Raw genomic sequence first — 24,639 nt, forward strand, 5'->3', positions numbered from 1 at the left:
GTTACAGGACATGAGGCTGTTTCTCATTCTCATCATCAGATTATGCATTTGCAAGGTGTCGATAATAACTACAGTCTTGAAAAAAATTACTGTACTTTATACAGGGACATAAAATTTGCAGATGAGTATGGTTGGACTGTACATTTCACTTAGCTGACTGTAACAAGAAGAAATACCAAAAAGAAGAGTCAGAACCCATGCTGAGTTAATGGTTGAACTCAGTGATCTTAGAAATGAATTTAGAGGTTTTTTCCATCCTTAATGATTCTATGAGTCTGTAGTTTGGATTTTTCATAGTACTTTTAGTATGTGGTAGGAATAGTTAAGAACTGAAAGACAATATATATTAAAAAATATTGCCAACAGTTACTTCCAAGACAGAGACTGTACCAGATTTACAGCAGGGAACCGTATAAAAACACCTGTAGTATGTGGGTGGTGCTACTTTTGCCATTTATAGACAATAAATATGATTTCACTTCTCTTTAATAAAGAACACTCAAAATTTCAAAATAGTTGTCATAGTATAACCAAGAAACCATCTTTTAGAAATGGTACTGTATTGCTTGTTGTTTATAGCTAAAGAATTGAACATTAAACAATTACTTTTTAGGGATAAAATTTCTAGATCTTTCAGCCCCAGTCATATTTAAATACACAGAAAAAAATTGCTTGCAATTAGAAAAAAATTAAAAATATGTTCAGCCTTATTTGAAAATAATCACATCTATATTGTTTGCACAGGTGATACTAAGTACCTGAATACACCTCCAAATTCTTCCTAAAAAAACCAAACTTTTTCTCATTGAAAATTTTTTCCTAAATTACTGCCTAAGGAAGGTGCTGGCTTGTGGAATGGATACCATCTAAATAGTTTGGGAGAGGAGATTCATTTTGTGTAGAGCTTTCTTTCATTAACAGTTATTATAGAAAACCAGCATTTTTCTTACATAGAGTTACCATTCAATAACTGTATATTTATGAACATTTTAACTTAATGTTCAGAATTGTTTCAAACACTACATAAGATGAGCATCTGTTTTGTAATTTCGAAAATCTCTATGTACTGGGCAAAGCAAAAATGAAGTAACCACATAAATTTTTAAAACTTTTTTTTTGCTTAATTCATATAATGATAGAATCATAGAATGGTTTGGGTTGGAAAGGACATTAAAGATCATCTGGTTCCAACCCCTCTGCCATGGGCAGAGACACCTTTCACTACACGCCGTTACTCAAAGCCACTTTCACCCAGGCCTTGAACACTCACAGGAACGAAGCATCCACAACTTCTATAGACAACCTGTTCCAGTGCCTCACCACCCTCACAGTGAAGAATTTCTTCCTAATATCTAATCTAAATCTACCCTCCTTCAGTTTAAAGCTATTACCTCCTGTCTTATCGCTATCTGCCTATGTAAAAAGTCACTCTCTTTATTGTAAGCCTCCTTCAAGTACTGGAAGGTTGCATTGAGGTCATCCTGAAGCCTCCTGTGAACAACCCCACTTCTCTCAGCCTGTCTTCATAGGAGAGGTGCTCCATCCCTCTGATCATATTGGTGGCCCTCCTCTGGACCTGCTCTAGCAGGTCCATGTCTTTCCTGTGCTGAGGATACCAGAGCTGGGTGCAGCACTCCAGGTGGGATCTTGTGACAGCAAAGTAGAGGGGCAGAATCACCTCCCTTGTCCTGCTGGTCATGCCTCTTGATTCAGCCCAGGATTGTCTCAAAATAGCAAGGCACGTACAAATACCACATCATATACATACATGTAGGCAATGTCTCCACAGTTTAGTCACTGAAGAACAAAATAGTCTTATAAAGTGGTCACCCCTCTCATTTTTTGTCAGTCACAGTAGGTGGACTCATATGAGCACAGACATTCTTAATCGAACTTAAAAGAAGCTTCAAATTTTGATAACTAACAATAGATATGATTTATAGAGCTCTTAACTTTTTGAGTTTGTTTCTTTTGTTGTTTTGTTTTTTTTTTTTTAATAGGTAACACAAGTATTTTTGATCCAGACCAGTATGTCTCTGTGCATTTTGGATGCATGTACAAATACGTCCAGTGGCTTCATCCTAAATGCATTCTAACTTGTGAATATTGACTTCCTTTTAAGTCTTGAATTAGGTCAATCTTCAGTTTCTTCATTAAGTTCAGCAATGGCAGTAGTGGGCATTTTTCCCCCAGCAGGAATGACAGTAATATCTCTTCTGTATGCAGCTCTTGACCCAGGTAAAATCAGTTTCGCAATCCTGATTCTGTGAGTCACTGGGCAATGTGACTCACCCAATATCACCCAACGGTATCTTGAATTCCAGCCCGATGCTTTTCTCACCAGGTAACTGAACAGAAGTACAGCTATTCTGAAATCTTTTGTTCCCCTTCCAAAGAGTCTTTCCTAAGCATATTACATAAGCATAATCAGACTTCTTCTTGACACAAGAACAACTGCGACTATATATGAGTGTATATATAGTTCTGCAATATGGAGCTGCTTGCATGAGTTCTCTTACTCAGTTTTGCAATATCTATGGATTTTTGGCCCTTTTAATGGAAGTGAAGGGGGTATGAGCCATTCTTCTGGAAGTAAAACATATTTGTCATTCCTAAATAGGTACTTAGGAGTTAACTTATGTACACAATGAACTCAGAGGCTCCTTTACTCTTAATAGTTCATGATGAATGTCTTAAGGAGGAGGAAAAAAATTTAAATGTTGCAATGGGATCTGTACATTCAACAATTCCACAAAAATTTTTTTAGAGAGGCCAAAGTTAGATTCACTGACTACACATTTATTTCCTTTTAATTGCCCTCCCTGCTTGCATTTCGAATGAAATTAGCTTTTCATTTGTATTAAAAGTTGCTTTTATATGGTGGTTCTACAAGAATAAGAAATCTCCACATGTGCAGGAAGAAATTCTCATCTGAATACTTTATATCACTTGGCATTCATGGATCTGAAAATGTGGCACATTTCTTGAAATCTTATACATAATTTTGTAGCTATATTCTAGAATATATTACTCATTCTAACCCAGATCTTTCTGTAGTTTCTGTCTTGGATTTTTGCTTTTCAGGATACGGTAGACAGGGAGTGATGCAAAACAGAAAGCTTGTAAGTAAATGTAGCCAACAAAATGACCTGAAATAATGGTCTCCTTAGAGGTTTGCTTCATGTAAAGTAGTACAACTCAAGAAAAGATGAGAAGGCTTTTATAAGCCGAATACATTTAATCTTTTATATGCCTGTGCATTCACAACGTCACTTGTAATGGCTTTATACAGCAGAGCCTTCAGAGTACGATTAAACTCCACTGAGATTTAAGTAAGTGCTTTCTGAATCAAGGTTAGTATTCTTCTAGCTCTGTTTGTAGGACTGCTTTTGTGAAAACACATATACTATTTATAGTCATATTCATGTCCCACCTCTAAATTTAATTCATCACAGGTGCCATTTTAGAAAAAAACCATTGGCCCTACTCATAGTAGCCGTGTGTGAGCAAATGAAGAAATGGTAGAGAAGAACAAAATAAGTGTTTGTTTTCTGCAGAGTGTCCCCAGCAATGCTTGAGCTCCACTGTCCCTTGGCCCTTCTCACCAAGGTCTCAGTGCTAATACACTGCCCCACAAGATCTTACTGAGGTAACTCGCTCAGGCCGAAGATCTCCTGCTTGTGTGTAAATCTCAGAAAGGCAACTGAGACCTGTGCCATCCATACTTTAGATACAGGCAGTAGAAGGCTCTGGTTCTTTGTGCCATGCTCCCATTCAAAACCTGTTCTTCACTTTGATAGACATAGTTTAGATAAAATAGGAAACATGGAAACACTCAGGCAACCATTAGGCTTACTGACCTGAAAAAGGACCTGTTTTTTTTTTTCCCTTTTGGGAGAGGTGGAGGAAGAAATGTCTCCCAGCTAGGATGGGATTTCCTTTTGTTGCTTTCTCCAGTCAGTGATCTTAGCATCTGAACAAGTCATGATTGGTAGGACAATCTCCTAGGGTGCCATTTGGCTTTTATGGATAAAATTCTAGTTAAGATAGGATCAAATGCTGTTGGCATAGCATCACAGTTATTTTTGAGGAGTCTTAGGAAAATCCATTGTTGGAAAGCTTTTTTTGTACTTGTTCAGTCTTTCACTGCATCACAATCCCAGCTATCTGAAACCCAGCTCCCTCACTACAGATCTTAGGCAGAGTTTGTCTCTGGGCGGTGCTGTGAGTGTTTTCTAAATTGTCATGGGCAATAGTCACAGGAACTTAAGGAGATGGGACCCCGACTGAGTATGGTGAGTAAAAGCTTTTACCATCTGAGTTAGTAATCATCCATGTTCCTTTATCAGGAAAAAGATATCCTCATTGGTGACCCATGTTAACAGAATCTCCCAAGCACATATACTCCTCTCTGCAGCATGCACAGGCATGAGCAATGGTTTTCCCCTTCCATCATAGTTAGTGTGCCTCCTCTGAGCCAGGCTGGGGCTTCCATACTGGGATGGTTCCCAAGTTTATTCTGACAAGTCACCACAGATATAATGAAAATTCATAAAATCATGTTCCATCTAAAATACCAGAGGCGTAGACTTTCATTCTAAGTACAGGTCTTAAATATGCAATTTTAAATTCTTCCATAAACTGGCACATCTGGAGAATTCTTATGTTCTCCTTTCTGAAGCTGCTTTAGTGCTGTCTGGACTGTGTCACCTTGTTTAGTGATAGCAGTCAAGCTGCTGCCTCTTTTAAGATGACGATACATTTGGCAAATTTCATCTAGTGTGGCTGGTGCAGTCTTGTAATAGAATGTAATTGTCTTCTTTACAATTGGAGAAACAGATGTTCTCAGGTAATAGCTATTTTCCTTTGCTGTTGCTGCTACTACGATGATGTTTTCCTCATCACTGCATGCCCAAAGGTATCTATAGATCTTAAATGCAATCAAATACAGCAAAATAGCCTCAGCAATATCTTGTAGGCCTCAGGAGAGAAAGAGATGTGATTTGTGAGATTCCAGATGGGTGAGGGAGAAAGATAAGAGGACATTGCCTCTTTCATGGTACAACAAGAATCATGGGGCTCAGAGGATGCTGTTGATGGGCAGCTCCATGACTTTGACACCTCTCCTTTTCCTCCCCTTCTCCACACAGCAAATCCATGAGTGACTCTTCATCAGAATGGTGGCCAACACTTCCAGTCAAATAAAAGCTAGTCTCCTCTTTCACACTTGGACTAAGACATTAAAGACAGGACTTCACCTCCCTGAGCCATCAGCTGAATTTAAATACATTTAAATTCAGCCTCAGACTTTCTTAAAGAGAGATAATCTCTCATTCAGGGAGCAATTTCATCTGAGGCTGGCTGGTTTATGGACATGGAGAATACAACAATGGGCTGACAGTATGGCTGTCAGTACCACGCCCCTCAGGGTGGCAGGAGGAGATGCCACTGGCACTGCTGTAGCAGTAACAAAGTGCCATACACTTGAAGACAGACCTGAAAGTAGGCACATTTTCTCATTTCTGTTTGCAACTGTTTTAGAAGTAAGACTTCTCACAGGGACTGTGAAGTCCAGAATTGCAAGAAAATAAATACTATAATTCCTTCTTTATCATGTTTTCTTGAGTGATAACAGCAGACTGTAGAACCTCCCCGAATGTATGTCTTGCAAGGACTATACGTCGAAGTGGTCACTGTGATGTCACTTCAGTGTGCTGTATTTGAGTGTCAGTGCCATATATCACAACCACGAAAGTAATTTCCTTTAAGAATAATCAAAAGAGTAGGAATGAAATTAAAATGAAATCCTTTCCCTTTCCTGCATCTAGCTTGTGCCTCTTGGGATATCATCAATTAAAGTAAAATGTTCCAATAACTTTATAGTGAGTTCCAAAATATTACAATCTTACCTTTATTTGAGCTGCAATGTAGAGCAAATAAGGGAAAATGTAGCAATTTTTATTCAGTATTTCTTTATTTGCTTTTCTTTGCAATTAATCCTCAGTATGTAATAGAGAACTGTGTCATTCCTAATTAATTTTTACAATTAAATATTGTTTAACTGTTACATTCTTCACAATTATTGTCAGAGGAAACTTACGTCTTTTGCTGATATGTTCCCTGTGAAAAGACTTTTGAATTAGCTGAGACCTTTTATTATTCCTACTTTCATGTAGCTAATTTGCAACTTGCTTCATCATGCAGCCTCATGTATCCTTCAGGCAATGAAAACCAAAGTACGACTGAGGTAAATTCTTACCAAGCAAACCAAAATCACAAACAAAAGTAATCTTCACACTCAGGCTGTCAGCAAAAACTATATGAAAATGCTATCCTCAGCTCAAGCTGCTTGCCAATTTGTGGATATGAAAACTTATTTGTAATGTAATATTGGGCAAGTGGCACCTGAACACTTCCTCTCCTGGGGAGGAGAAGTCGCTCGTGGAGCAGCAGGATGTGCAGGGCTACTGGTGAGGAGTGTTTAGAGACATTTGGACAATGCCTTTAATAGCATGCTTTAACTTTTGGTCAGCCCTGGAGTGGTCAGATAGTTGGACTAGATGATTGTTGTAGGTCCCTTCCAACTGAAATACTCTATTTTATTCTAATCTGTGCTGTGCTATGCTATGCTATTCTAAAGACCTATCCCAGTCAGGCTGGTTCCATCTCTTTGGCCAAAAAGAAGTATGGAGAAAATTAAAAAAATATATAAATTTTATGGCTGTCTTACCTCAGTACAAAGTTGAATAAAGTGGAAGCATATTGTTTTACCCACCTCTGTAGACTAGAAACAAAACACCAAGAAAGATCAAGGCCTCGATTGTATTGTAGAGGTCAAGATACCCAGGGAGGACAAGTCACAGAATCACAGAATATGCTGAGTTGGAAGGGACCCACAAGGATCATCAAGTCCAACCCTTAGTGCTGCACAGGACCATCCCCAAAAGTCACACCATGTACCCATCAAACGCTTCTTTAACTCTGTCAGGCTTGATGCTGTGACCACTTCCCTGGGGAACCTGTTGCAGTGCCCAACCACCCTCTGGGTGAGGAACCTTTTTTTAATTTATTACCTAAAGATCCCCTGAGACAACTTCAGGCCATTCCCTCAGGTCCTGTCACTGGTCACCACAGAGAAGAGATCAGTGCCTGCCCCTCCACTTCCCCTCACAAGGAAGTTGTAGATGGTGAACAGACCTTTAATTCCTCTGCATAGATCTGCTGGGCAGGCAGAAATGCAGTGTGACACTGGCTGTGTCTGGCCTAAGGTGAGCAATGTGGTCCTCAGCTCTGTCCTTGCCTCTGTGCCTGGAGCCTAGGACTCAGGAGAAGGCTGCAAATGGTTTCACTCAAACCTCTCAGCATGTGTGAGCAGACGATTCAACAGCAGCTAAATTCTCTCTAAGCACTAAGGCATCCTCCCCTCTAGCCTCAGTGGGTCAGAGGCTTTTGCTTCCCATAACAGGGTGGAACATTTCTTGTGCTGTGGAGATCCTTTAGTGATGCTGCTGCAGTGCCTTTTGCAGTGCATCCTGGGTTCTTGCTAATTCTGTCTTTGGTATGAGGGTCTTTACATGAGCAAAACAGCTACTGAGGAAATGAATGAGTGTTGCATGGTTCGCCTCTTGGTTTATTTCAGGCAGTTAAACATGGGCACATGGGACCTTTTTTTTTTTTAAGTTCCTAGTTCCATTTAGGTGTAATGAACCTTGCCTGAGGGTGCTTTATGCAGATCACCTGAATCTTTTATAGCTGCTATTTGCATATTTTATATAAAGAACCTTGAATTTCTATGTGGCATTTCTGACTTCATCAAGCAAATATGAAGTTCTTCCTTACAAGAACTAGTGGGGAAACATATGAGGGACAGAAATTTCTTTTAATATAATTTGTCATCTATTGGACTTAAAGACTATGTGAGTGCTTTTAATGAAATCACATTAAATGTTACATACGCTATATTTGTAACCTTACATTTTGGTCCAAAGGTCTGTTTAGTGTCTCTATTTCAGTCTTTTACAACATAATTATAATTGATTTTTGTCTTTAAATATATAATCATAACAGAAATGCCATCATTTTTCATAGCATATATAAAATATATTTATAAATATCCAAATATAAATATAATAAATATTCCAATAGGAATGCAGATTTTTTATATGGTAGGAACACCTTCAGTAATTATAGTTTTTTAGATAGTTCATATTACAGTTTGTTCTGTGTCCACAGATTTGGTATTGTGTACTTAAAAAACAAAGAGTTAAAAAAATTTACATCACTGCATCTGAAATCTGTAATAGAAAGAAATTAACATAATCCATTCTGCTAATGAGATTCATGAATTGTCATTCAGTGTAAATCAAAGTCAGTAAAACTAAGAGATAGTAAAAATAAGACAAATTAAAATTGCATCCAACATTTAGCAGAATAATTGATATCAGAATTTTATTTTGGATGAAAGCTGCAGGGGGATATTATTATTTCAGAACATTGAAATAATCAATTTAGATATATTTGGAACAACATTTCAAAAAAATTTAGTTATTTGATTTTTTCTTGCATTTAAAAATTATTTAAATGCACTAATAATGTCAGAATTGTAATTTTTTTTTTTTTGCTTTTGAGTCATCAGCGTAGTCTCTTGTCACACTTCCATCTCTCAGCATTTTATCTTCTTGACTAATACTGAAATAGTCTCATTTGGAACAAAGCTCAATTTGAAGCTTTGAAATCCACTGTAAAATGGCATCTTGATCCTCTGCAAAGCCTTGGTCTGTCATTTATTAATGACCCCAAACTAAAGGACTTCGTCAGTATTTCAGCATATAAATTTCATCCTATTTTTTTGGCAGCACATTTTGTAACACTCTTTATCTAGTAAGTGTTGATTTGCACATTCATTAGCTGTTTGGACTGTTCATTTGCTGACAAATTTTAAATGTAATTTGAGTTATGCATTATTGACATAAAACATGTTAAGAATGGAAGTCTGCAAAAAAGAGAAGACCCAAATAATGCACTCAGACTAACCAGCTATTACAAGGATTGTGCATTTCAAGCTGGCTTTCTGGGCAGCTGGGGCAAAGCTGCCACCTCTGGTGCAGTCTTTCCATGCTGCTAATTTTCCTGCAAAATTACTTTGTGATAACTAATAGAAAACATGAACAGGGAAGTGAGGGACAAACTGAATTCAGATTGCTCTAAATTTGCATGTTTCTAAAGAACCCAGGGCTCTGTGCCTCCAAGTTGAAGGTTTTCTGTACCAAGAGAAGAGAGGAGGAGAGGGAGTCAGTACACAGCCAGTGGTCTGTTCATATTAGCTTTATTTTCCTGAACGTTTCCTTGGGTTGTTTCTGTGCTGGGGAAGACAGCAGAGATTATTAGCTAGTACAATTTAACTGTTGTACCTTTTCTCTTCTCTGAGAGAGGTTAAATTAAATGGTTCCTGGAGCTCTGTCTGCAGCAATATTCCCTGCTTGGAGCTACACCAAGGTGGAACAAATATCTACACTGGGAAATGTAAGAATGAATTATCTAATGAAAATTTAGCTTTGAAATGATATGAAGAATCACAGAACATTCTGAGTTGGACGGACCCACAAGGATCATCAAAGTCCAACTCCTGGCCTTGCACAGGACAGCCCTAAGAATCACACCATGTACCTGAGAGCATTGTCCAAACACTTCCTGAACTCTGTCAGGCTTGGTGTGTGACCACTTCCCTGGGTAGCCTGTTCCAGTGCCCAAGTACCCCCTGGGTGAAGACACTTCCTAATATCTAACCTAAACTTCACCTGGCACAGCCCCATGCTGTTCCCTTGGGTCCAGAGAGAAGAGATTGGTGCCTGCCCATCTGCTTCCCCTTGTGAGGAATTTGTAGACTGCAATGAGGTCTCCCCTGTCTCCTCTTCTCCAAGCTGAACAGACAAAGTGACCTTAGCCCCTCATACGGCTTCCTCTCAAGGCCATTCACCGTCTTCATAGCCCAAGGAGGAGAAGGAGGGAAAAAAATACCAAGAAAGAAGTTTATTTTTATTGGCAGATTTGACAACATGGTGTCTCAGCTATGGTCTCCACAGGCTGGAATTGTGTTGATAACCAGCCTTTATTTCTGCCATTTCTGAGTCAAGCTCAGCTGGTTCCTGCACCACGCTATATGGAGCTACGTATTCACATCGCAAGCTGGAGCTCATGTTTAATTCAATGACAGCAAATAAATCCAGCAGCAAACATAGCTCTGATTAAAATACAGAGGAGAGAGGAAGATGTGTGTCCATACACTGTTCATGTGCCATATACATGTACTACATAGGCACTGGTACAATCCCTGGGAAAGAGCTGTACAGCCGTGTGCTGGCATTCACGCCACCCAACACAGGGGCAGTAGGTGCTTTCTGATAATTATGAAGGACTGAATCCACCCTAAACCTACCAGCACAGCTTCTGAGCATGTCCAAAGAACAGGGGTAGGTTATGTTTTCATGTATCAGCACAGAACACACTGTTTTTATTCAGAAAGGCTACAGGGAGTGTAATTTATTTTAGATTATAATTGCTGGATTTCTCTTCTTTCATACAAAGGAAATAGAAAAGCAGAGATTATTACTCCAACTTTAATTAGATACTTCCACACCCTCTAGCTTTCAAGTTATTGTTTTTCCAGTAACTTTCCCAACCTCTCTTGCTCTTCTGTTGAAGTAGAGGTAGTATGTAACAACTACAGCAGTCCTTTAACAAAATAAATTCTCATCTAAACTAGTTGTACCTGCTACTAGTAGTTCATACGCTTAGTTCTGTGTGGGAAAAAAAAATGAAATTTGTGTGTTTTGTATAGAATTAAAATTATATAAATTGAACTTCATATAAGTAGAAAATAATTTCTGTCTCAAAAACTTCCTGTCATAAGCTATTTCTGCAAGCAGAAGTATTTTTATGCTCATGGCAGTGGAAGATGATGCAATAATTCACCTGATTATCAGTATAGCTACTGATCTCAAATCTGAATTCGATCAAATCGGAAGAATAAATACACCTCAAAAGGTCATGTTAAAAAATGTTTGATTTGAGAAAATTTGTGAGTGGTATAATCTCTTCTTCATTTGCTAACACACAGGCTTAAATAGAAAAAAAACCAAACCAAACCAACAAAGAAAAAAAATGGACTCCTGTTGTTCCCTAGGAAGAAATACTGTAAAAGATGCTTCTAGAAATTACTAAAGTAATCTCATTTATGTATATTACTTACTTTGGAAAATTCTGATGGGACTTAAGAAAATAAAGATTTTTTTTCCCAGCTCTGACCTGAGAAAAACCCAAGCTGGAAAGAAAGGTGCTCATTTCTAACTCAACTGTGTTCCCCCTTCTTGAATCAATGTCTTTCACTTGTTATTTAAAAAATATTCAGTAAAGAGAAAACATCAATTGATGTTTTAAGACAAAAGTTTATGATCATGAATTTAAGACAAAATTTATCTATTTTATTTTAAAAGTAAGAATTGCACCAAATACCCACTATTGGAACTGTATGTAATTGTATCACATTTGGTGTTCTGTGTTAATGTATTTTGACTACTTGCAAAGTAATTTATCACTCAGTAATCAATTTAGTAATCATTTCTGCTTTGTGTCCCATTACATTTAGTAATTAAGTAACAGTCACTGTTTTTGGTTCAAGGTCTTAATTTCAACACTGCCTTCAGTAATGTTCATTTGGAGATGACACACTATATCCACTCAGTGAGTAAATGTCACTGATTCATTAAAAAAGCCCCGCAGAAAATCTCAAAGCAGTTTCTTAAATACAGTCTCTAATAAAGATGAGAAGTTAAGAATTTTGACATGATCCAGAGAGAGGGAAGAAAATATTTAATTCATTAGAAGCCTTCAGTCATTCCATAGGCTTCTTGCTTAACTTTGGAGAGATGTCTTTTCGAATATTTTCCTCACATACTTATGTCATTTAGCTGGATGAGAAAGGCCATACTCACCAAAACCCACAGTATACTTGTAAAAATGCTATGGCAACGGACAAGTGCTTTTGTTGGCATAGATTATGTCATTGGGGAAGTACTGGAATTATTTTGCATGAAGAGTCCCCTGAAACATGAGACTTATCCCACATCCCAGTCTTCATGAAGCATATTTCTGTCCAGGGTACAATCTTCTACAGAAGGAAATTGCTGATGGCTCTGGTGCTCTCCTCCGTAACCATTTTCTTCTTCCTTCCTGATAGTGAAGGTTTTCTTTCTCCACACTTTCTCCAGTCTGCAGTGGATTGCACCCTTTTTCTGCCAGCTTTCTGCAGCTGCTTTTCCTGGGTGCTGGCATGTGATCTTCCCAAGCCGTTTTACTGGATCACATGATTCCCCCCTCTCTGCAGGTCTCCTGGATCACACTCTGACTCCTTGCAGACCTGAATTAGATACAGCTTTCCATGTGAGCATGTTTTGTTTCTCTCAGTTTAGACTCATCCTGATCGTTGATCAGTGATCTCAGTTCATTACTGATTTTATTGTCATTTAAACTAGCTGTTCAGTAGAATTTCATTATAAAATCAATGATGTTTTTGCCTCCTGATTTAGTAGAGGTAGATGCTTCACTCAACTAAGTGGCTGTCTGAAGATTAGCTGTGGATGAGCTTTCTATGCTTAGAACCAAACAGGAAATATGCAGTAGTTAAGTAATAAGCAACTATTTTCACAGCTTATTATCAGGGTGCACGTCATCTGGTTGACCATGATCTTTTTTTGGAACTACAAGGAAGAAACTGTGATATATTAGAAGTGTTGAGGTTCTGTTACATGGCAGCTACGCTTTGTGTACATGCTGCAAGGTTAGTTGTTTCTAAATGTTTATTTTTGTAGTTTCCTATGTGGTCTTACTGTCTCTTTAAGGCTGTTGTGTGGGAATGAAATGTTTAGTACTGAAGGATCAGATCCAAAAATAGAAAAGAAATAGTTCTGAACATAAGCAATGGTCTGAAGTACAAAGTCTAGTGATAAATATAATTGTTAAAAATAGGAAATGCTAGTAGAAATGCTTCTGAAATATTTGTTTCTAGTAACAACTTACTTGTTCTGTCTCCAGCAAGATAAGTGTCCCAGAGAAACTCTATGAAAGAATGTGAAATTGAAGGTAGTAAATTAAAGTTTCCACCACCATGTTTTAAAAGCTATAGTGCACACTTCATTGCAGCAGAAAGTTTAGAGAATCCTGCTTTCTTGCTGCTCTTAGGGCCAAATTATTTGCAAAATTAAAATCAAAATTTGCAGAACCTGACATCTCTTGGAATTTTCTCTTTCAAAGCTTTACAAGCTGAAAACCCTATTAATAAATGTATGGGGTTTAAAATCCAGTTAATTATTTACAACTCCTGTCGTACCTTGAAGGTGGCTCTTCCTAAATAATGTGTAAGAATGCTTGTGATGTTGTTTCATCCCATGTGCCCTCTTTCTGGAGGGGTGGTATGTGGGGTGGACACTGATGTTTCAGTTTACAAGGCAAAGGGTCATGGAATGTTTTGAGTCTTGATTTAGGCCCAGGAACAAACCCTGCGGCTGCTTGGGAAGAATATTCTAAGCTGAGAAGCAAAACATTCCATGGTCCTTAACCAACTGAAAACATCAACATCTGACCTTCACACGGTGGCATGAATGAAAGATTTAAAATCTGAGAATTGTACCATTTTAGATCTGAATTCTCCAATGTGCCTGGAATTGTCATGTGGCAATGCTGTAATTTTAAGTTACACGTTGTACCAGGAACGTTGTGTTCACCTAACAAGAAAGGGAAAAATATGTTTTCCAGAAGGTCTTAATTCCTTTTGTATAGCAAGTATGTAAATGGCTACTGGATTTTCTGTCAAAGTTATTAATATAAATTCATTTTATATTAGATGGAAATAAAAAGAAAGTTTCCTTAGAGATACTGTATTACAGTCTCACAAAACTGATAAAACATGCCAAGCTTCAGAGTAGCTACTTCGAAAGATGAATTAAACTAAGACCTATTTTAATTAAGGTTTAAGTTACAAATAATTGACCAAGTGTTAAAACTAGGCATGTCACACTTTTTATTTTACAAATATAATTGTTGAAGTTTTTATAAAGGTTAATATTAATTCCACTATGCAAAACAACTCTAAATCTATAAATGTGTGTACTACCGATCTAAATTACCATCTATCCAAACACAGTTTAATACACGATTAAACCTTCTCCTGCTGCCTTTCATAACTCATGTGTCCCACATGGAAAGAATTTGTAGGCTAAATCCATTTTCTGGATGACCTACTAAAAGTCATTCTACTTCATTTAGGCATGCCTAAATCTAAACAAATCAGCATCAGCCTCCCTTGTAGCCTACAAGATCTCCAGGAGGAATTAATCTGATCCTAAAGGAAGTACCTAAGATGTATATGAGGAATCTGTAGCAGCCTGTTTCACTACACTGACTGTAAAGGAGGACTCCCCTTAGTTAATCAACTAAATTTAACTAAGACTACTGTAGACAACTAAATTTAGAAAACCAAACAGGTGGGAGGAATTCCTCCGCAACAGTTTACATGCCAGTTAGAAATGATGATCTCACTATCGTGGGAAAAGATGAAACTGGCTGTTTGTCTTGGTGGGAGTGAAGACATAGTATCAGGATATGGGGAAGATTTCACAATTGCCCCATTCTGTGTCTTGAGAAGCTACTGAAGACAGGCATTAGTCACTCCGGTATGTTCCTCATGCAGTTCACTTTAAAACTGATTGATATTCATTGCATTGTCATCTTTTCATGATTAGATTATTTTCTTTGCCTGTGTCCTCTCACTAAGGTTGAAATAGTTTGTTATGTTCTTTCGTTTGTTATGCTCTTAAACTGGGCAGCCCTGGGTACACTCACAGTGTGAATTAATGGCCAAGGAGCACGAAAAGTACAGGAAAAAATTTCAGTTCTGTTTTCCAAGTATATTTCCGGCATAGTCATGTGATACAGCGCAATTTGTAGTTCTGTTTCCTTTTTCATACATCTGTTACATTCCAGAGTAACTTGTACAATAACCACCATGGTTGCTTTGTGTTTTGGGTGTTAGCTTCTGTGCTGGTTTAAAAGTTAACCGGCAAGGGAAAATGAACTCAATTCAAAAGAGAGATTTATAAGTCAGAATAGCAATTTATTAAAATAATGCAATAAGTACAATTATACAGACAGACAATTGGTTTTAATCCACAAAACCCAAATGTACAACCCAGCACCCTAGAGTATGAACAAGAGTGGTGTACCTTGGCCCACCCCCGAGTCCAAAGCAAAGGGAGAGGGGATAAACCTGCTGGTGGGAGAGCTGCTGCAGTCTGGTCAGAAGTGGTGATTGCAGTCCAGTCGAGGGTGGTGGTCTCAGTCTGGTTGAACGCGGTGGTCTGCAGTCTAGTTGAAGGCAGTGGTCTGCAGTATTCCTCTGGATCCCACGAGAGGTGGCAAGGTTCTGAAACTCCCAGTTATATACTCTCCAGTTCAGGCGGGAGTGCTCAGTCCCTCCCTCAGAGTAGGGAATTCCATAAAAGGGCATGCGGATGCTCAGTCCCTCCTCCATAAAAGGGTATCAGAGAGGGGAATTCCATAAAAGGGTATCAGAGCGGGGAATTCCATAGAAGGGTACAGGAACATCTTCCCACCTTGCAGGCCTCTACTGACAACAGTTTTTGGGAAATGGCATGGAGGCTATAGAATACACAGTTTTGGGTTACACCCATCCAGTGATGAATTGGTCCCAGCCATTCTAACCAGGACAGCTTCTAGGTATTCAGGTAAAATAATTTATATAAGTAATAATGTATGTTTTATTTGTTGGCTAGACCATGGTGGAAGTTGTAATTCAGAACATCTTATTTTAGCTACATTTTTTTTTGATTGACAAGCTTGGGATGGAGGAGTTAGAAGTATTTACCAGTTGGCTGACAAAAGCTTAGAACTTTGCACTTGGCAACTGATTTGTTTGAGATGCAGAGTGATGTTGTTATAGGAGTGGTAATTACTTGTAGTGCATTAACCTGATGCAAGATGACAGCCTTTTCCCATAAAGTCTGTACTGCAAATTTGATGAAATAGTCCTTGGAGTTTTGTTATTCTGCAAAAGTCCAGCTATTAAAAAAAAGTCATAACTGGAACCATGTTTAAGGTTGTTTAAGCAGCAGGAAATATCTCAGATCCCTTTTACCTGACAAGCTACCAGATGGCTTGTCATTTTGGTCTCCATTCTCCACCTGCATTTACAAAGTACGCAAGTAGAAGATTCAAGTCATGTGAATGTCTTTTCAGAGGAAATATCCATGATAAAGATGTATTTGATCCAAACAATCCCTATAATTTAGAATACTGCTATGTCTACTGAAGCAAACATTTAAGAAGGACAAAGGTCTCTCTCATGTGAGGAGCTTTTTTTTACATTTCTTTTAGTAATAATCAGAAATAGCATCACAATATAATGTAGCTCTATTTAGGCATTTGTAGGTGGTGTGTGGAGAACATGATCTTAAGAAAAAGAATATACAAAGCATCTTTATTCACACTCAGCATAGTGGTAACAGTTAAGCAGATTTGCTTTTAAAAAAGCCACATGGTAATTAATTCAGAAACTCTCACAATTTCCTAGATGACAGAGGTGGTTCAAACTTGCAAATGAACATAAGCAGTTGGAAATCCCTCAATTATAGGAGACTTTTCCAGATATGTTTTTAAGCATACAATAGTTTTTCTTGTCCTACCATCTGAAGCAATATTTCGCTACCAAGGCTGACTTGCGGAATTTCCGAAGGATAGTTAAAAAGCCAGTGAATCTTTCATAGTATTCTACCTTTGCTTGTCCATTATATATAACAGTTACAAAATTAGAAAAACAGCCACAGAGGTTTGTTTTCAATCAGGAAGGAATAAGAAAATAAATTAGAGGTAGCTGAAGACAAATCACTCTTGACTTGTTGTTGAGGTCAGTACAAATGGTGGATAGAGTTTAATAACTATAATTTTTAAAGTCTGTAGAGCCAGCCAAAATAAAATGACTTTTTTAAATATTATATTCTACTTACTTGGGGACCCCTGGTGGCCTAGTGGTTAGCGTGCAGGACTCTCACCTCTGCGACCCAGGTTCGACTCCAGCCAGTCCCCCGGGCAGATGGAGTCCGTTAGCCCTGTGAGGCCATCCATCTATGAGAAGGTCACTCTAAACAAACCTACGTCCTGAGGACCTCACTGCCATTGTCCAAGCTTGCTTGGCCCCGGCAGATGAACCTTAGGATTAAAGGGTGGGCTCAGTTCAGCGCAGGCTGTGTCTCACCTAAAAAATCCATTGCGCAGGCTGGAAAGGTAAAAGACCTTTCCCAAAATCTTCATTCGCGAAGACTGGCCATTATTCTACTTACTTGATCTATACTATAGAATGCATAGAAAGCATAAATCCAAATTCTTTTCAATGCATGTTCAAAGTTAACATTACACACTGGCAGAGCAACATTTTGCTATGGAAAATTATAAACAAAAAGTTTATAGGGCAAAAATTAAATTATAATTTTCAGTTCAGAGTCTCAATTTTTAGACCATGTACTAAATTTTAACATACTCTGATTACAGTCCTGTTATAATTCTAACACTGTGCTTGGTAAAAGGCCTACCTGAAGGTTTCTATTTTAGCTCCTGAGCCTTTAGTGCTAGCCAGTCCTGAATACAGAACTGAACATGGGTATTTCAAGAAAGTGCTATAAGCACTAGTCTTTGGTATCAGGCTCTTGTCCCTTCTCCCTACTGTAATCAGTTTTGAATTTCTTTTTCAATAGCAAAATTCAAAAGGAATACTGAAAAATATGATGCTTCAGAACAACACTATGATTAGCATATATATGTATAAACCATCTCAGAATGTTCAAGATTTGACCCAGTACTCTGAACACTGAACCATTTTGTGAACATCAAGAATAACATGTCCTCCTGGTTTGAAAGGAGTGATCCAAGCTCATTTTCCTGAAAAACGGATTATAATGTGTTACTTTCAAGAGAAAGTCTGAGTGTCTTACTTGAAGAACAATTTCCTCTAAATTTGTGGAAAAGGGGAGGGAGTGGGGCAGGGGGGGACACCTGATTTTTCACAGTTTGGGTTGGAAGGGACTCAACACAGAGAGTAAGAACTTACTCATGCACTAAAGATCATGCTGTCATATAGGTAACTGAACCCTTCCCTTGATTAAGCCAACTGCTTCTTAAAAAAATTAAGCAATTTCATATAGCAGCCACCAGAACCTATAGAAGTAACTGCAATACTGTCAAGTACCAATGAAACAAGGGGGAACCTTTTCATGTATTTAATGATCAGAGCAATTTTCGTCAGAACTAGAGTTTCAAATATGAAAACAAGAGATTGAATAATTGTAGCTGCACCTACATTAGTCTAGTATCATAACAGCAAAGTACCCTTTTAAATGTTTTTCCCTCCTGCTTTTCCGTCTCCTACCACACTTTGGCACTGCAGAGCGGTCTGGAGTATGTGGACTAGATTCCTCCATGGGATCCAAAGCCAGATCATTCACTCCAGGAGCATTCCTACCACACTCCAGCTGCTAACACTCAGCTTGCATGACCAGGATAGAGCTCATCTGCGGTAAATCACCTGAAATACAGGGCTTTCAGGAAGGAGATCTGCTGCTACTGTACTGTGATATTTGCTGAGGCAGATACAGTCTTACAGTGTCTATTCTCTAGGCCTGACAGCACGAAAAAATAATGCTCAAACTCCAGTGCACTGTCATGACCCATTGAAGTTTTGCACATGACTTTGAGGAGCACAAAGCAAGTCTCAATAAGCAAAGTAGTACTTTCCTTATGCCTTAGTTCTGTCACATGCAGATCTGTGCGGTAGCAGGTGGTTTTCCGAATATAGCTGAAATAGCACAGCTCTTGTCATGGCACAGGTACACCTGCTCTTGCTTCCTCTTTGGTGGTTGCTCTTGATCAGCCTTGCTTTCCACAGTTAAAAGCAACGTGGCAGAGATTAGCTATTTTAGCAGTCACACATCTGCTCTCATCAAATCAGACTGGACTTGTAGAAGTAGAGCTGGTCACCAGCCAATTCAGTTCTTCGCTTCTACCTTCTCACCTGACACAAACTGAATTTTTGCAGATAGGCTGCTAGCAGTGTTCTCAAGAACGCTGGCTTAATTTCCTTTACACTTTCTATTCTTGGTTTAGTCTGGTCTGAATTAAATTTTTTTTTTTTTTTGGAGGAGAAGTGTGGATAAAATGAAAAGTTGATTGAAGAAATGTCGTGGTTTGAGAGCCCTAAAATCCAATTCCCTAGTTCTAGCCCCCCTCCCTCATCTCAACCCAATGTGAGATGGGTTTTCCAGACACCACACGAGGCTCAAAATGGGGGGAAGGGAATATATATTACAATACACTGTACAAATAAATATTATAGTACACTACATACACAACCTCAACTATCTCTACCATGACAAAACAGTGTTTACAATGGATCAAATCTCTTCTCCCTTCCAAATAAATGTCCAGGAGGGAAGAAGGGAAAGATCCTTTCCTCTCTCTGAGCAGCAAGTCTTTCTAGGGCAGCAGTGTCTCTTCCATGCAGCGGCTGTAGCTGGATCTTTGCCAATACACACGAGGGGGTCTCCAAGGCCCTCTCAGACCCTTCGACTCCAAACGAAGGTCTCGCCCGTGGACTACCAGCAGGGACAAAACTCGCTTCACCATGGGCATATCACGAACTGCAGGGGCATCTTTGTGAAAGTCCCTTCCTCAGGGGATTCACCCCTGAGTCAGAACATCTTGGGCAGCTTTCAGTTGAAGGCCTTTTCCTTGAGAGTTCTATCAGAGCTTCCGTGCTCTCATCTCAGGATGCTAGCTTCTCAGCAGCAGCGAGGGGGTCCCAAGGTCACCCCCCACTCTTGTTGATGACGTCTGTTGGTATCTGGTGTCGTCCATCTTGCCATTTCACCCCTAGGAACTGGATCTCTCGGGCAGGTCCCTTGACCTTGCTCTTCTTGATGGCGAAACTGGCCTCAAGGAGAATCTGGATGATCTTTTGTCCTTTCTTGAAAACTTCTTCTGCTGCGTCCCCCCCATACAATGATGTCATCGATGTACTGGATGTGTTCTGGAGCCTTACCCTTCTCTAGTGTGGCCTGAATCAGTCCATGGCAGATGGTTGGACTGTGCTTCCACCCCTGGGGCAGTCTATTCCAGGTGTACTGCACGCCCCTCCAGGTGAAAGCAAACTGTGGCCTGCACTCTGCCACTAAGGGAATGGAGAAAAATGCATTGGCAATGTCAATGGTGGCGTACCACTTTTCTGTCTTGGACTCCAGCTCATACTGGAGCTCCAACATATCTGGCACGGCAGCACTCAACGGTGGCGTGACTTCATTTAAGCCACGATAGTCCACGGTCAGTCTCCATTCTCCATCAGACTTATGTACAGGCCAGATGGGGCTGTTGAAGGGTGAATGGGTTCTGCTGACCACCCCTTGGTTCTCCAACTTTCGGATCATCTTGTGGATAGGGATCACAGCATCTCGATTCGTCGTCTGTGTATGGTTGTCGTGGCTATTGGCACTTCTTGATCTTTAACTCGCAGTAGTCCTACAATGGAAGGGTCTTCCGAGAGACCAGGAAGGGCAGACAATTGCTTGGACTCCTCTTCAATCACCGTGGCTACTCCAAAAGCCCACTGGTACCCTTTCGGGTCCTTGAAGTATCCTCTTCTTAGGTAGCCCATGCAAAGAATGCAAGGGGCTTCTGGACCCGTCACAATGGAATACCTTTCCCATTGGTCTCCTGTCAAGCTCATGTCGGCCTCTACCACTGACAACTCTTGAGACCTTCCTGTCACTCCAGAAATAGAAACAGTCTCGGTACTCTTATGCTCCGAAGGCATTAAAGTACACTGGGCTCCAATATCTATCAAGGCCCGGTATCTCTGAGGATCCGATGTGCCGGGCCATCGAACCCACACAGCCCAGTAAACCCGGTTATCTTCTTGGCCCCTTTCCTTCTCCTGGCAGAAGGCAGGGCCCCTCTACTGGTCTTGATCAGAGTATTCGTCGTCAGATTTTGACTTCTTAGAGGCCTTTTTGCCATCGTCGAAGCGGACCTCCATCTTCTTTTGCTTTGGCGATCGCAGTTTCTTTTCTAAGAAGTCTGCATCTACTACGTAGACAACTTTCTTGTCAGTGTCCTTTTGCTTCAGCTCCCTCACTCTAGTTTCAAGCTTTTTTTTTTGGAGGAGAGGTGTGGATAAAATGAAAAGTTGATTGAAGAAATATGAAGGTAAAGGTAGGGATAAAGACTCTTGCTTCAGAGGCGAGACATGACACTGAAGCCATCTTATGCTGTCACATACTGAAAATGTGACAGCAAAAGGTTGTGAATGCACTAGAAAGCTTTGGCCATTGTCCCCTAGCAAAAAGCAGACATATATCCAGTACACTCCAAATCTTTCTGGTTAGTAGATGTCACAGATGAAAACAACTTGGATGAGTGGTTGTCAGTAAGCAGGCTGTTAGCAAAATTTACTTAAGTAGGTCAGTGTGACTATAATTAGAAGTAATGGGGTGAAAGTTAGCAAAATAAAATATCAGCGAAATATCTGGAAAGCATTTTGAAGAGTGAAGTGTGTTGGACTGTGAAACATTCTCTCCTGGTGTTGAAATACATGCATATGTGCTCATCATTTATATTCTGTGCTTGTTTGCCTTTCTAATGTGATATGATAATCATGTATCTATGAAAATTATTGGGAAATCTTGGCACCTTTGACTTAATCCTAGCAGTATATATCTCTAGTGGTGCAAGTAGTGAGACAAATATCATAGATCAGAAATAACCAGATGGCAGGCCAGAAGGGCTCTGAGTTTGCTCAAATGTGGAGTAACAGGGTACCAAGCTGTGGGATGATAACACCTGGTTGCCTGTTAGCACTTTGTGTCAAGGCAAGACTTTAATTTCCACCAAAAGTAGAGCAGCGCCTGCAACAGCCTCGTGTGTGCCAAACAATGGCTGCTAATGTATTATATCTTCATTTTCTCATCAGGTATAGATTTAATGGGAGACATTCTTGATTTTAATATTAGTAGCAACAAGTGCATGGCAAACTCCACACGTGTAATGAGGTGCAACTCCACAGGTATCTCCCGCCCACTGCAATATGTTGCCAGCAGTTTTGAACTCTCAGTCTTTGTTGACCCACTGACACCATGGGGAGAAGAGACATGCTCCTTTCTATCCCTCTGCCCCAGTGTGTGGCTTTTTTATAGACTTCACAGGCAGGGAGCATATTGACAGTAACACCCTGGTGTTGCAGCTGCCTCGCTGCAGACTGTCTGCATTCTTTCTTCCCCAGAAGACATCTAAACTCAGTGTGCTCCTTGGCTTTCTGGTCAGTAACTTGGCAGAGGATACCTGCCCTGGAGGCAGCCAGTTTCCTGCCTGTCATGACTTTCACCTGACCCAGTTCATCTCTGAAACCCTAATGTATCATCTTGTGGGCTCAGCATGCAGGATTTGCTTCCAGACAGAGGGTCTACATGCAAGTGCCCATAATAAGTATGCTAGGTGAGAACATAGCCCATGTAGCTGACTGGCATGTTGGTACCTCAGGTGACTTGAATCACTTTGCAAGTGCTGCTAGTTCTACTGACTAAAGCTCTGATAAAGTTGGCTAAAAGGTATACATCTAGTGACATCTGAGTTGGCATCCTTCTTGGATTCTACCTGTGGACAAAGAAGGATATAGTCTATCTGGCCAGCGCCCAGGGATGTCTCAGGCATGTAGAATATCTTAAAGGTCATTAGTCTCTCTGTTTAAAAAATCTAATCCTGTCCTGGTTATCCACTGACAACAGAGGGAGTTTGGGGACTAATCTCAAATGTCGATTTCTACATTTAGACATTTAACGTAGGTGTCTTAACCCTGAACTGAATCCCACCCACAGTTTTATGTTCCAAAAAGAAGTAGTCTAAGGACATGATATTGCCTGAAGCAAAATGCCAAAAACTTGCTAGTAAATGATTGTCAAATATATGCAGCACTTCGACACAGCTTTCATCCAAAGAGTTGGTTGCTTTTCAGAAATAAATATGAGTATGCTTTTAGGGTCCCCTGCCACTGGGTGTAATTCTCAATTCTGTGTTATTTACCATATTCCTATGGACACATTCGGTTGCATGATCCACTGCCCATTTCTTCTTATTCTTATGTTGTTACAATTTCTTTTCTGGCCTGGTCCTGTCAGTTGCTAAGCCACTGCTAAAAATGGTGGACATTTATTACTCTTACAGATCTCTGTAAAATGCAGGATGAAGATACTCCTGTTCAGTCAAACTGAGTAATTGTTTCTGAGGAGTGTTTTATTAACAGCTGGTTTTTCTACCTTGAGGTTGACCTTATGTTTTGAGACAATTAGCTTGATTAAGTTCTCCCTGACATGCCACTGTGCAATGAGCTTTGGAACAACTCTGTAAAGGCAATATCTAAATTATACTATCCTTGAATTAGTCCCATTTGTCTCACTATCTAAGCAAATGAGTGTGATTAGTGTAGAAACAGTTCTATCCCTGAAAAACAAAATTGCTCATTTTTACCATGAGAATGGTTACCATGAGAATGGTTACATTAAAACCTTGTCCAGCATCTCCTTATACAACCAGAGGTAAGTAAGCACTTAAATACAGTATGTGCCAATGGCAATTCAATTTTGCCCCTTGTTCCAAGCAGTGAGGGTAGAAAACTGAGGGACGCGTGCTTCAGTAACATGCTATCCATGACATCTGATAGTCTTGAAAAGTTGCTTTGAATATTTTGATTCCTAAAAGGAGTTTTCTTTCCATTCACAAGCATTAGTTTTAAAAAGGTTTATTTTCATTTGTTTGTCCGCTTTTTCTCCTCAGAGCTCTGGTAAAACAGTATCAACTGCTTTTATGATGGATGATATTATGTTGACAGTTCCTGATTATTTGTTAAGGGCTATTACATGTCTGGAGCTGTAGCTCTCAATGGAAAGAATGTTGTAATTTTAGATTTCCTTGAATAGAAACCACTGATGTTTTTAGTACCCAGAACATCAGGGCACTAACCCACTTCAGCAGTGAGCGGTGTTCAGCATAGCTGTCTGTGGATGTCCTGGGGGTTAATGTGAGTCCTGTGAAGGAGCACAGCTCATCAGGGACAAATGAAGATCCCTGCCAAGCACACCACTTGAGTTGTAGGGAAGCAATGGCTGGAGGGCATGTTGCTGTAACAAAATTTGTTAGCTTTGCTTTCAGGGAAGATGTTATTGTCAGGCCAGGATAACCTGTTCCTTATTTAGTTAACGAATCTCCTTTGCGTGGAATTTCTAAAAATCATCGTTAGATTTTCATCATTTTCTTTGCAGTTTCATGTGTTCTTTTTTTGTTTTGTTTGTTTCAATTGCCCTACTGTTCTCCCTAAATACCTATTTTGGATATTTGTTTTTTCTTTCGTCAGGTCCTGATATGTCCATATCCTGATATGTGCACTCTTACATACTTCATAGACAATCTTCTGCCTTGGTTTGCCTCTCACTTTTATTCTAGCAAATTTTCCTGGCAACTACAATTCATCTTGGCCTG

The 24,639-nt window shown here is 39.5% G+C and overlaps 1 protein-coding gene across 2 annotated transcripts in view; it reads left to right on the plus strand.

Moving 5' to 3' along the window:
• TRPC4 (transient receptor potential cation channel subfamily C member 4) overlaps window positions 1-24,639 on the plus strand; it is a 141,757-nt gene that overhangs the window by 18,694 nt on the left and 98,424 nt on the right. The window lies entirely within an intron of this gene.

Source organism: Neopelma chrysocephalum, unplaced genomic scaffold (assembly GCF_003984885.1).
Source record: "Neopelma chrysocephalum unplaced genomic scaffold, ASM398488v2 Primary Assembly neopelma1_25, whole genome shotgun sequence".
Classification (NCBI taxonomy): Eukaryota; Metazoa; Chordata; class Aves; order Passeriformes; family Pipridae; genus Neopelma; species Neopelma chrysocephalum.